The 12323-nt window shown below is 51.8% G+C and overlaps 1 pseudogene across 1 annotated transcript; it reads right to left on the bottom strand.

Annotated features, from left to right (window-relative positions):
* Positions 1 to 1081: 1081 nt before the first annotated feature.
* On the bottom strand, positions 1082 to 11149 carry LOC147031898 (uncharacterized; annotated as a pseudogene). The gene is made up of 4 exons (XR_015050334.1): positions 10672 to 11149; positions 8214 to 8238; positions 5522 to 6304; positions 1082 to 2078 (listed from the first exon to the last, which is right to left on the bottom strand). The product of XR_015050334.1 is annotated as an uncharacterized LOC147031898 (transcript).
* Positions 11150 to 12323: the final 1174 nt, after the last annotated feature.

Raw genomic sequence — 12323 nt, 5'->3', positions numbered from 1 at the left:
ATCGAAATATCTCACCTGAGGACCTTTCTGGTGTATTGCAAATTTCCACAACCGTAACTATATCATATACAAACATACATACATCATATCACACACATTTGTAACCTTACCTTTCCTCGTGCTGGTGTTGTACGTGGTGAAGGCAAATGATAAGCCTGTGCATTCAGCTGCGGATATCTACACTGCAGTCTCCAGTCATCGTGCAATCACCCTGGTTCTCCGTCGGGGTAACTGGGAGACAACTCTCACGGTCATGCCGGAAGCCGTTGAATGAAACATCAGAGACGAGCATTTGAAAAACTTACAAACAGGTCCGATTACTTCAAGGAGTGCGTGTGTGGATCACATGTGTGTCGCGTGTATCACCTGTATGCCACATGCATGTGTTGCGCGTGTGCCATGTGTATATCTCACGTGTATCATGTGTGCCACGTGTACCACGTATAGCGTGTGTGCCACGTGTGCATCAAATGGGTGTCGTGTGTGTATCGCGTGTGCATCACAGGTGTCAGGTGTGTATGCTGCGTGCGCATCACGTGTGCGTCGCCTGTGTGCCACATGTGTATCACGTGTGCCACGTGTGTATCACATGTGTATCACGTATGCGTCACGTGTGTATCGCATGTGTGGCGCGTGTGTATCACGTGTGGCGCGTGCGTGTTCCCTGTGTGTATCACGTGTGTGCCACGTGCGTATCGCGTGGGTGCCACGTGCGTATCGCGTGTGTGCCACGTGCGTATCGCGTGTGTGCCACGTGCGTATCGCGTGTGTTCCACGTGTGTACCACGCACGTCACATGTGTTCCGCGTGTGCGTTCCGCGTGTGCGTTCCGCGTGTGCGTGCCGCGTGTGCGTTCCGCGTGTGCGTGCCACGTGTGCGTGCCGCGTGTGCGTTCCGCGTGTGCATCGCGTGTGCGTGCCACGTGTGCATCGCGTGTGCGTGCCACGTGTGCATCGCGTGTGCGTGCCACGTGTGCATCGCGTGTGCGTGCCACGTGTGCATCGCGTGTGCGTGCCACGTGTGCATCGCGTGTGCGTGCCACGTGTGCATCGCGTGTGCGTGCGTGTGTGGCACGTGTATCGCATATGCGTCACGTGTACATCACGTGTGGCACGTGTGTATCGCATATGCGTCACGTGTATATCACATGTGTGGCACGTGTGTGGCACATGTGTGACGTGTACGTATTGCCTGTATGTATCACGTGTGCATCACGTGTGTGTGCCACGTGTGCATCACGTGTGTGCCACGTGTATCGCATATGCGTCACGTGTGCATCACATGTGTGGCACATGTGTGGCGTGTACGTATTGCCTGTATGTATCACGTGTGTGCCAAGTGTGTGCCACGTGTGCATCACGTGTGTGCCACGTGTGTGCCACGTGTGTATCACGTGTGTGCCACGTGTGTATCGCATATGCGTCACGTGTACATCACATGTGTGCCACGTGTGTATCGCATATGCGTCACGTGTACATCACATGTGTGGCACGTGTGTAGCACGAGTATCGCGTGTGCGTCACGTGTGCGTCGCGTTGTGTATCATGTGTATGCCATGTATCATGTGTGTCGCGTGCGCATCACGTGTGTGCCACGTGTGTATCACGTGTGTGGCATGAGTATCACGTGTGTATTACGTGTATGTCGCGTACGCATCACGTGTGCGTCACCTGTGTGCCACGTGTGGATCACATGTGTGGCACGTGTGCGGCACGTTATATATAATATGTACAGGCAATCCTCGAGTTACGAAGTGACATCTCTGTATGACACATCTCCCATAAATTATGAGATTTATTTTTTTTTTAAAAATTAAGAAAAATCGAGATAAGTTTAAAAAGAAATAAAAATTGTGGATAAAAATTCCTCCTCAAAGTTAAAACACAAAATCGAAAAGGGCCCCTGGGGAAATGTCCCCCAGGGAAAGAAGAAGAAGAAGAAAAAAATACACTTGATCTTAGCCAAAAGGCTGAGAAAGGCCCACGTCGTGGTCAGAGTGAAAATGGCTGAGAAAGTAGGCAGAACAGTCTGGGATATCCCGATATTATGTGAAAATGCATCCACTGAGAACTGTGTTCCTACAAAGGTAGGCAGAGACAGGGGTTCATTGGTAGACGAAAGAATAGAATGACTAAAAATAAATATATAAATAAGAGCCAGAGCTACGAGTTTTCAAAAGGAATCGGAGCGTTGACCATCAAGCTTCATTCATCTTATGTCATCACACAACAGCCCGTCGCTGGTGGGCACACTTAAGGGCTCGACCATTACCCTCTGCCAGGTCCTTTGACGAACGTGACTCATCTATCATGCGGAATCTTATAACACGTTCCATCGTCCCGGGTCCAAGTCTGCATTCACAGTTGGCAACAACTTCACTGTGTACCTATTTCAGCATATTCGCTTTACACCTTCCAACTCCGGAACATAGTCCACTCAGGCTGTGGCTCTGGTTGATCAGCACCTGGTGGGAGTTTCTCCTTCGGCTCAAGGGTCATTAGCTCAACATCTGAAGACAGCTGAGATCTTTCATCTCAAAGGTTCAGCCTCATTGAGGTTGGATTGCCGTCTCGCGAATGGACCGATAGGAAGGTCCGACGAGATTTAAGCCGCAAAGGGATCACTGAATGGCCATGGAGATGGTATCTCATTCTCTGATACTCTAAGGTGTTCTATCTAGCTTGCTACTGCCCTCCTAACATCAGGTGGTCCAATACCAGCAAGCATATATGGACAGCTAGTATTGGTGGGTATCAGACAGTCAGTAATGTAACAACAGCGAGTTCAGCAACGGGTCCAGCTTGTTGACACGGACTGATCCTTCCCAAACTGGGCATGCATATTGTGCCATGGAGAAGCAGAGGACTTGTACTGTTGATTGGATTGTTGTTGGGTTGGCTCCCCATTTGGAATTCACCAACTTGCTGACTTTTGCTTTCGGTTTACTGAAATGGACTTTGTACGTCAGGGAATGATTTGGATTCTCGGGTTACTCCGAGGTATGCAGGATTTGTGTCGTGCTCCAGCCTGGTTCCATTCCACAATATCTACAACTTTTGGTCAACATTGTTGTTCTTCAGATGGAAGGCACAGACTTGAGTTTTGTTTGGATTGGCATGCAGGTGATTATCTTCATAGTACGATGACAAGTTGGTCAGGGCATCAGAAAGAATAGATCTGGTGACTTGGTTTCCCAAACGGGTCAAAGAACCGTCTGTTCTCAATTCGGGTTCTCGGGTTCCGTTGGATGTCGGTCGTTCATGAAGTGGAATAATTTCTGAAGGAGTCTGTGGTGATTCACGGTTTCACGTACGCGGCTGAAAAAGCAACAAAAACAGCTCCTGTAATGACAGCTCTTTGAAATCCATCCTCTATATGCTGTGTGAGGTTGACCAACTGACTTCCCTGACAGAAAACGAACCTGTCCCTTGATAAGCAAGAGTTCAATCACTGGGGTAAGGTGGGTCAAGATGACTCGTTCCAAAAGTTTGTATGTACGGCAGACGAGTGATATTGATCAAAAGCCTTTTCTTTTTGATGGATCTTTCCCGGACTTGAGGGTTGATACGACTCGTGAACGACGACAGATCTTGGGATTTGCCGATGTTACACACGTGAAGAAGTCACTCTCATAACTGGGTCACAAAATGGTTTATCCGCTCAGTCATTACGTCGTTCAAGCTCGCAGCTTTACCTGCCTCCTCTGGGTTGATGGCTGCATCCAGTTCTACCCCTGAGAAAGGCTGGCAGAGCTCTGATTTTCCACATTTTGCATTTCCCTTATTCTTCTAATGAGTGAGTTACAAGGTGTAGGAATCTGGATTGTGTGCCAAAACTCTGCCCAGTATCACTTCAGACTTAAGTGATGCCAAGCTTCCAAAGCAAGTCTCAACAAAGACGACTTCGATCCGAACCTCAAACAAACCCTTCATCCATCCATCAAGTTAACAGCAGTGGAAAGTTACATCAGGGACCTCTCAAATGAGAAGAGACCACGAGAGTACTGTGGTGGTTGAATGTGAGAACTCTGAACTTGAAGATCAGACAGACTGGAGGTTAAAATCCAGCAGAAGGTAAACAGTATTAAGCACAAGGAAACGATGCAGTTGCACAATAATTACAATGCCACATTCACATTTGTTAAAAACCTACAGAAGTATAACAAGTAACATTCAGAGAGGAGATGATCTCCTATGCTTGGTGTTGGCTAAATGGTGAGGGTGGTGGGCTTGGGATACGAGGATCCCGAGTTCAAATCCCACTCGGCTGTTGAATTCATACCAGGTGGGGTCGACTTTGTCCGTCATACTTCTGAGGTCGGCAAAATGAGTGCCAGCTTGCTGGGATGAGCGAGCCATTGACAGCCGTACGTATGTATGTCCATCTTCGTGTTCTGCCCACAAACATAACTATAATCAGGTATGTCGAAGGACCCACAACAATTGAGTTTCCCTTATTCTCCAAATGAGTGAGTACAAGGTATAGGAAGCTGAATTGTGCTGAAACTTGGCCCGAACCACTTCAGTGGTGCCAAGCTTCCAAAGCAAGTCTCGACGATGATCAAAAAGAACAAAACAAGGACGACTTAAATCCTAACATCAAACAAACAAACCCCTCCCTCATCATACTTATGATCATTTACCTTCCTCCATACACAGCACGATTTACTTTCTAACGCAATTTTTATTTGTTTTTAATTTAATGCCCTCAGGGCAACCAAACCAAGAAAATGCAGCACCACCCAAAATCTCCTTATCCAAATGGAAAAAGGTTCATGTGCAAACTATGTCGGCATTCAAATAATGCAGTGGACATGCCACAACAGTCGTACCTCATCACAAAGAAAGAGATCATCCCTTAAATAATGAGAAGATCGAGCTAGTGAAGGAAAATGGTTTTGAAAGATGATCATAACATTGTAATAGCAGTAATTAATACATTATGGTGTTCGATTTTGAGAGCGAGCGAGCGATCCAAAGCTCATGGTGGAGCTTTGGACAATCACATCCTGGACAAGATTAGTCGACATTGAGAAACAAGCTTCAACACGACTTACAAGGACATTTGTCGACAAATGGATGGTTGTATGGGATTCGAGTTGACATTCCCAGCCAGATAATGAGTCGGGGTTTGATGGGAATGCTAAACAAGCCAACCCACATATGGTTGTTGTTGTATAGCCCCAGACAGGTCTTTTGAACAAGCCTGCGACACGGAGACAGCCAATTGATCTCCCACATCTCGGATGGTGAACCCTTCAGTCAGGGCTACGAGAGGGTTCGAGGATTCGAGGGTTCGAGGGTTCGAGGGTTCGAGGGTTCGAGGGTTCGAGGGTTCGAGGGTTCGAGGGTTCGAGGGTTCGAGGGTTCGAGAGTGCCGGTCTATGGAGACCAATCAGCACTCTGACAATGACAAACCCGAAAGTTGACCAGATATGATTGGTTGGGGGAGGAGGGGTGGTGGTGGTGGTGGTGGTGGTGGTGGTGGTGGTGGTGGTAGGTCCATGCAGTAGTAAACAGACCTGGAATCTTCTTGTAGAAGGGGCACTGCCGCACCACTCTTGAAGATGGCTTTTTCACCAGGGTCGGAAGTCCTCGCTCGCGCTTGGCAGCTCCACGCCGTCCACTCCCAAGCTGCTCTGTAATCGATTGAAGACTCACCTCCGGGGTTGCGATCGCCGCCTCCTCGACCCCTGAACACACACCAGGCAAAGTTAGTAAAAGCACATTGACCACAACATCATCAAAATTGGAATCAAAGTAACGACAACGACTTTCTCCCCGGACGGCGTCCGAGTGTCCCCTTTGCTCGCTGGGCAGTCACCGGCTCTTCCTCAACGGGAACACTCGCAGACCTGGTCACCTCGAGCTTGGGCGTGTGTCCAAAATAGACCCCAATATCCATCTGCTTCATCAACGGCTTGGAGATGAGGGCGATCCGCGACATTTTGCGCGTGCAGGCGACACCAACCCGGCCACGAGGGTCCACCTTACGACCATGACGTCCCGCACAAACATCCTGTGCACCAGTTTTCTCAGCTTTAATCTTCGTGGGTTGTGAAGATTTCCAGGACATCTGTTCTCTGGACAACCTGCTTCCAGGACCGAGGCTCCTCCCCCCGCGCTTCCCCCCCAGGCCGATCGGTCTTGCACGGAGACCGGAGCAGGGACAGTGTGTTGCCAAGTCCGACCAACAGCAGCTGGCTCGTCGACTTCACAGGGGTCGACGGACACCCGGGTGATGGCGGAAGCTTCTCACGGCAATCCGTATCTAGAGTGTACGAGGTGCGGTGGGACGCAAGAAGCACGCGGGCCACCATCTACTCCACTTTATTGCGTGACCAGAAGCACACTCCTGCCACCCCTAGCGGGCGAGGCATGATATACGAAAACCCAATCACGTGACACAGCACACTCCTCCCCTCGTAAAATGACCCATCACACGATGCACGGACAATCACATGACCATCTGAAACCCATCAACACTCATAATCCTCCAAGTACCGCGGCCACACCCTGACCCGCCTCGGACGGGCAGCGCCACCAGACAGTCCAGGCTCAGATGCCTCCCGGCTCAGTCGAGGTGACACCCTCGCCGGACTCGCACTTTCCGCAACACCAGCCACCTCCGACCGCCCAGCCTGCTCGACGTCCCCGGGTAGGACGGCATCAGGCGAAGACCCCCTTGGCGTCGGCCCAACCAGGCCCGGCGACACAACGTCAGGTGCCGGCGATACATCGTTCGGCCCGGGGAGGTGTGGGGAGGGGGTGACGCTGAACAGCGATCATGCATTTGGTCCACGTGCCGCTTCCACACATCCCCACCATCAGTCCGCACCATGCAATTCGCCGGCCCCAGCAACACAGAGACCACCGCCGGCACCCATTTGGAACCGTGGAAATAATCGTGTACCATTACCCGCTGCCCCACCTCGAAGCTGCGCAGCCACGTCGGACACGACATTGCCCCACTCCCCGACCCTCCAGGTCGCAGCAAATCCAGCCTGGACCGCAAAGCCCGTCCATAGAGACGAATGGCAGGCGAATCACCCGTGACAGGATGAACTGCGTTCCTGTAATGGAGCAAAAAGACATTGACCACCGTCTGCACAGGTGCAACACCCCCCCTGCGTAAAGCCCGCTTCAACATCTTGACAAACGACTCAGCTTGGCCATTCGTCTCAGGATGATACGGTGCGGACCTTAGGTGTCGAATACCATTACGGCGCATAAACTCATCAAATACACCCGCGATGAACTGCGGACCATTATCAGAGACCAGGATCTCCGGCAACCCTTTATTAGCAAAGATCGTCCGCAGTTTCTCTACTGTAATGTTTGCTGCATTACTACAACCTCCGGCCATTTAGAGAATGCATCGATCACAATCAAAAACATTTTGCCATTAACCGGTCCCGCAAAATCTACATGGACCCTCTGCCAAGCTCGGGCTGGCACAGGCCAGAGACCCGAAGCTCGACACGGGTTATCAGCATCTGTCTGGCACGTGGCGCAACGCTTAACCAGCTGCTCAATGTCTTTGTCCAACCCCGGCCACCACAACAGGCTACGAGCAAGACTCTTGGTCTTCACGATGCCAAGGTGACTGACATGCAGTTCTTCCAAACACCGCTGCCTGAACTTCGGTGGAATCACGGTCCTCATTCCCCACATTACGCACCGTTGGACCAACGACAGCTCCGCTGCGCGTGACGTGAAAGGTTGAAACGCCGGTGTCGAAGGCAGATCGCTCCAATTCCCCGTAGAAATCACCTGGACGACACGGGCAAGCACCGGATCACGAGCCGATTCCACCGCGACCTGCCTGGCCGTGACCGGCCCGCTTTGGACCTGGCCCAGCGCGAACACATCGACCCGGTCGCTCAATTCAAACGCAGCTGGACCCTCCGCACACGGCAAGCGTGAGAGCCCGTCGCAGTTAGCATGCTTCTCGGTGCTTCGGAACTGAATATCATAATCGTAAGCACCCAGAAAGAGACACCACCGCTGTATTCGCGCGGCTGCTACCACCGGCACCCCGCGTTCGGGTCTCAGGATGAATTGAAGCGGTTTGTGATCCGTCTGCAAAGTGAAATGCCGCCCCAGCAGATATTGATGAAACCTCCACACACCCCAGACGAGGCTGAGAGCCTCACGCTCAATCTGGGCATATCCGCGCTCTGCTGTGGATAGGGTCCGGGATGCAAAACAAACAGGCCGCTCAGAACCATCATCCATCCTGTGGGAGAGCACTGCCCCGATGCCATATGCAGAGCTGTCGCATGCCAATAGGAGCGGACGCGCAGGCTCGTAGTGCACGAGGACCGTATCCTCTGTGAGCAGCCGCTTGACGCGGTCGAACGACGCCTAGTGTGCAGGCCCCCAAGCCCAGTGCTCGTCCTTCTTGAGCAACCGCGTTAACGGCGCAAGTTGTGAGCTGAGCCCGCGCACGAACCTTTGATAATACTGGGCCATACCAATGAACGAGCGCAGCTGCGTCTTGTCGCGAGGCGGTGGCATGCGCTGAATCGCCTCCACCTTCCGAGGACCTTTCAACAGCCCCTCCGGCGTGATGATGTGCCCGAGGTATTCCAAGCGCTGCTTGAAGAACGCGCACTTGTCCCTGTTCAAGCGCAGGCCGCACGCTTCTAGCTTTGTCAGCACTTGGGAAATGTTCGCAAGATGCTCGTCCGCCGTTTTCCCCGCAATGAGCACATCGTCCAGGTAGGTCTGAGCGGGCAGGCCAATGCAAACCTGATCCATGGCTTTCTGCCACAAAGCTGGGGCAGAAGCAATCCCAAAACAGAGTCGGGTATATCGATAGAGTCCTTGACACGTGTTGATTGTCAAAAGCTCGCTACTCCCGGGATCCATCGGCAGGTGAAAATATGCATCACGCAGGTCTAGCTTCGTGAAGTATCGACTCCCCGCCAATCGCGCATACATTTCATCGATTGACGGCAATGGATATTGCTCCACGCTGAGCCCCGGGTTAACCGTGGATTTGAAGTCCCCGCACAATCGGACGTCTCCATTCCGTTTCAGCACCGTGACAACCGAGGTGGCCCAATCCGAGCACGACACCCGTTCGATCACTCCACCGGCCTCCAGCCTATCCAGTTCACCCTTGACCTTGTCCCGCAGGGCATAAGGCACCGGACGCGGTTTACAAAACCGAGGAACCACCCCCTCCTTCAAGAAGAGTTTCGCCTCCATGCCCTTGAGTTTCCCAAGGTCGTCGCTAAACAACCCTTGATGTCTTTGAAGAATCTCCTCCAACTGATCCTCCCACTGGCTCGGCACGGGTTGCACAAGGTGAACTGCGGCCCAGTCTAGCCTGATGCGGGCCATCCAATCTCGGCCGGGGAGAGACGGCTGACTCCCCCGCACGACGTACACCCGAAGCGTGGCGACCTGGCCTTGGTACCGCACAGACACGTCTGCCATCCCGACTGGCGTTATCTTCTCGCGGGTGTACGTGAACAGCGTGAGGTTGGACCTGATAAGCTTCAAGCCGTTGAGTCTACGCGCGGTCTGTTCGCCGATGAGCGACACCGCTGCTCCCGTATCGACCTGGAACGTGATCGGCGTTTCGTTCACTTCGACTTCCACCGTCATCGGGCGCGCCGCCGCCGGGCCAATTGAAAACAGGCTCAACAACGGCCGCCGGTTCCGCCCCGAGTCGCCTTGCACATCGCCGTCCATGACCTTAACGGCGGCCGGCGCCCCACGGCACACACGCGCCAAATGACCGACCTTGTGACAATTCAAACACACGTTGCCTTTACACGGGCATGCACGGCGCAGGTGTCGACCTCCACATCCCAAGCATGTCCGCGGGGTCACCCCGCCGCACGCGCGGCCGCGTGGCGACGTCCGACCCGCATCGAAGGTCGTGCGCGCGTCCCGGGGTGCTCGCGACCCCGCGTGGCCGGTGATGGCTCGAACATCCCCGCGAGTCTGCTCGACCGCTGAAGCCGTGCTGACCGCCGAGTCGAATGTAATGGCTTCATCCTTCAGCCGCAACACCGCTGAAACCATCTTTGAATCTCATAAACCAGCAACAAAACGATCTCTGAGCCGAGCTGGCCGCTCCCCCGCCGTGAACTTGCAGGCCACGGAAGAACGCTTAATCCGCGCCACGAACTCAGCGACGCGTTCCTCTGCTCCTTTCGAGAGGCGATCGAACTGGAATCGAGCGAGCTGCAACGACTTCTCCGGCGCCATGTGAGCTTTCATTTTCTCCACAATGTCCCGAAACGCCAGCCCGTCATCCCGGGGCCTGTTCGGTGCCACTAAATCACCCAGCAGCCGATAATGCTCCGGCGAAAGCGAAGCGAGCAAGATCGACTTTTGCTTGATCTCGTCGACCACATCGTTCGCGTGGAAATAACATTCCAATTGCTCCAAAAACAATTCGAAGTCGTTCCCGTCGAAAACGGGCATAAGTCTGTATTCAACCATCCTCGTCAGCCAACTAGAGTGTACCAGGTGCGGTGGGACGCAAGAAGCACGCGGGCCACCATCAACTCCGCTTTATTGCGCGACCAGAAGCACACTCCTGCCACCCCTAGCGGGCGAGGCAGGATATACGAAAACCCAATCACGTGACACAGCACAGTATCCGTGTGTAAACAGATTCTTTCCCGCCTTTATTTACTCCATGCATCACCCGTTTTCTCCGGACGAGCCGACTCTCTTGCCACCTGCGTGTCCGCGTTCCAGCGATCTCCGACCCGGTGATCTGTACTCCCACAACTGCTCATCCGAATCCTTTTTATCCATCATTCGACCCCTTTCAGACATCTATTAATCCTCGTAATTTACACATCTCTATTCATTCTACAAGGTTACCGTTAATATTGTGACACGCACACACAACATCATCAAATTTTTACCGTTTCCACCAACATTGACCATTTTGGCGCCAAAACGTCACTTCCGGGGACGGGTCCTAAAAAATTAACTTTTTTTTAAAAAAAAGCTTGTATAAAATGTTTTCTTTCATTAAATCCTAATAAATCAATGGATATTAAATATTTACACTTACAAATATTTACAAAGCACCTTTTCAAGAAAAGACGACGAAAACACAACACGTAAAATAATTGAAGGGACGATCCTCAGATGCTTAGTCTTGCAGCTTGAAGTTTTCGTTAACTCGGGTAATTAATAAATCCGCACAGCAAAAAAAAACAGAAGAGAAAATTACCTCAGTCACTCTCTGGGCACCGTCTGCCTATACACCGCCCAATAGGCAACGTTGGGTTTTTATTTTTTTTTCATTCGCGAACCCGTTCCAAATGGTTGCTGCTGTATTAAACCTCTCACAAAAAAAAATCAAGTGGATAAAAATATGTTCCGACTTCCTGGAATTCAATTGAAGGCTGACAAATTATCTTCAGCCATTTATTCTGATGCAGTTTATCTGTGTGTGTCTGTGTGCGTGTGTCTGTCTGTGTGCGCGTGTGTGTGCGTGTATGTCTGTCTGTGTCTGTGTGTGTGTGTCTGTGTGTGTCTGTGTGTGTGCGTGTGTGTGTGTGCGTGTGTGCGTGTGTCTGTGTGTGTGCGTGTCTGTGTGTGTGTCTGTGTCTGTGTCTGTGTCTGTGTCTGTGTCTGTGTCTGTGTCTGAGTCTGTGCGTGTCTGTGTGCGTGTGTGTGTGTCTGTGTGTGTGCGTGTGTCTGTGTGTGTGTGTGCGTGTGTCTGTGTGTGTGTCTGTCTGTGTGTGTGTCTGTGAGTGTGCATGTCAGTGTGTGTGCGTGTGTCTGTGTGTGTGTGTGTGTGTGTGTGTGTGTGTGTGTGTGTGTGTGTGTGTGTGTGTGTGTGTGTGTGTGTGTGTATGTGTGTGTGCGTGTGTGTTCGTATGTGTGTGTGTGTGTCTGTGTGTGTGACTGTGTGTGTGTGTTTGTATGCGTGTGTGTGTCTGTGTGTGTGTGTTCGCGTGTGTGTGCGTGTGTGTGTGTGTGTGTGTGTGTGTGTGTGTGTGTGTGTGTGTGTGTGTGCGCGTGTGTCTGTGTGTGTCTGTCTGTGTGTGTGCATGTCAGTGTGTGTGCGTGTGTCTGTGTGTGCGTGTGTCTGTGGGTGTGTCTGTGTGCGTGTGTCTGTGTGCGTGTGTTTGTGTCTGCGACCGCTGTTTCTCGACAACCACTGGTCTGATCTCATTGAAACTTGCCAGGTATATTTCTGGGGCCCTGTGGATGTACCTTTTCAAGGTTTGATATTAATCAGACAAGTGGTTCCCAAGTTATGGCCATTTATTTAACAAACCAATGACAGGACACGGTGCTATGACGTCACAATTGACGTCAAAATTCTTTTATTTT

Source organism: Eptatretus burgeri, chromosome 2 (genome assembly GCF_056783735.1).
Source record: "Eptatretus burgeri isolate ZD-2024b chromosome 2, Ebu_testis_v1, whole genome shotgun sequence".
Taxonomy (NCBI): Eukaryota; Metazoa; Chordata; class Myxini; order Myxiniformes; family Myxinidae; genus Eptatretus; species Eptatretus burgeri.
Note: the sequence above shows the minus strand (reverse complement) of the source record. Positions and strands in the feature narration are given on the sequence as shown.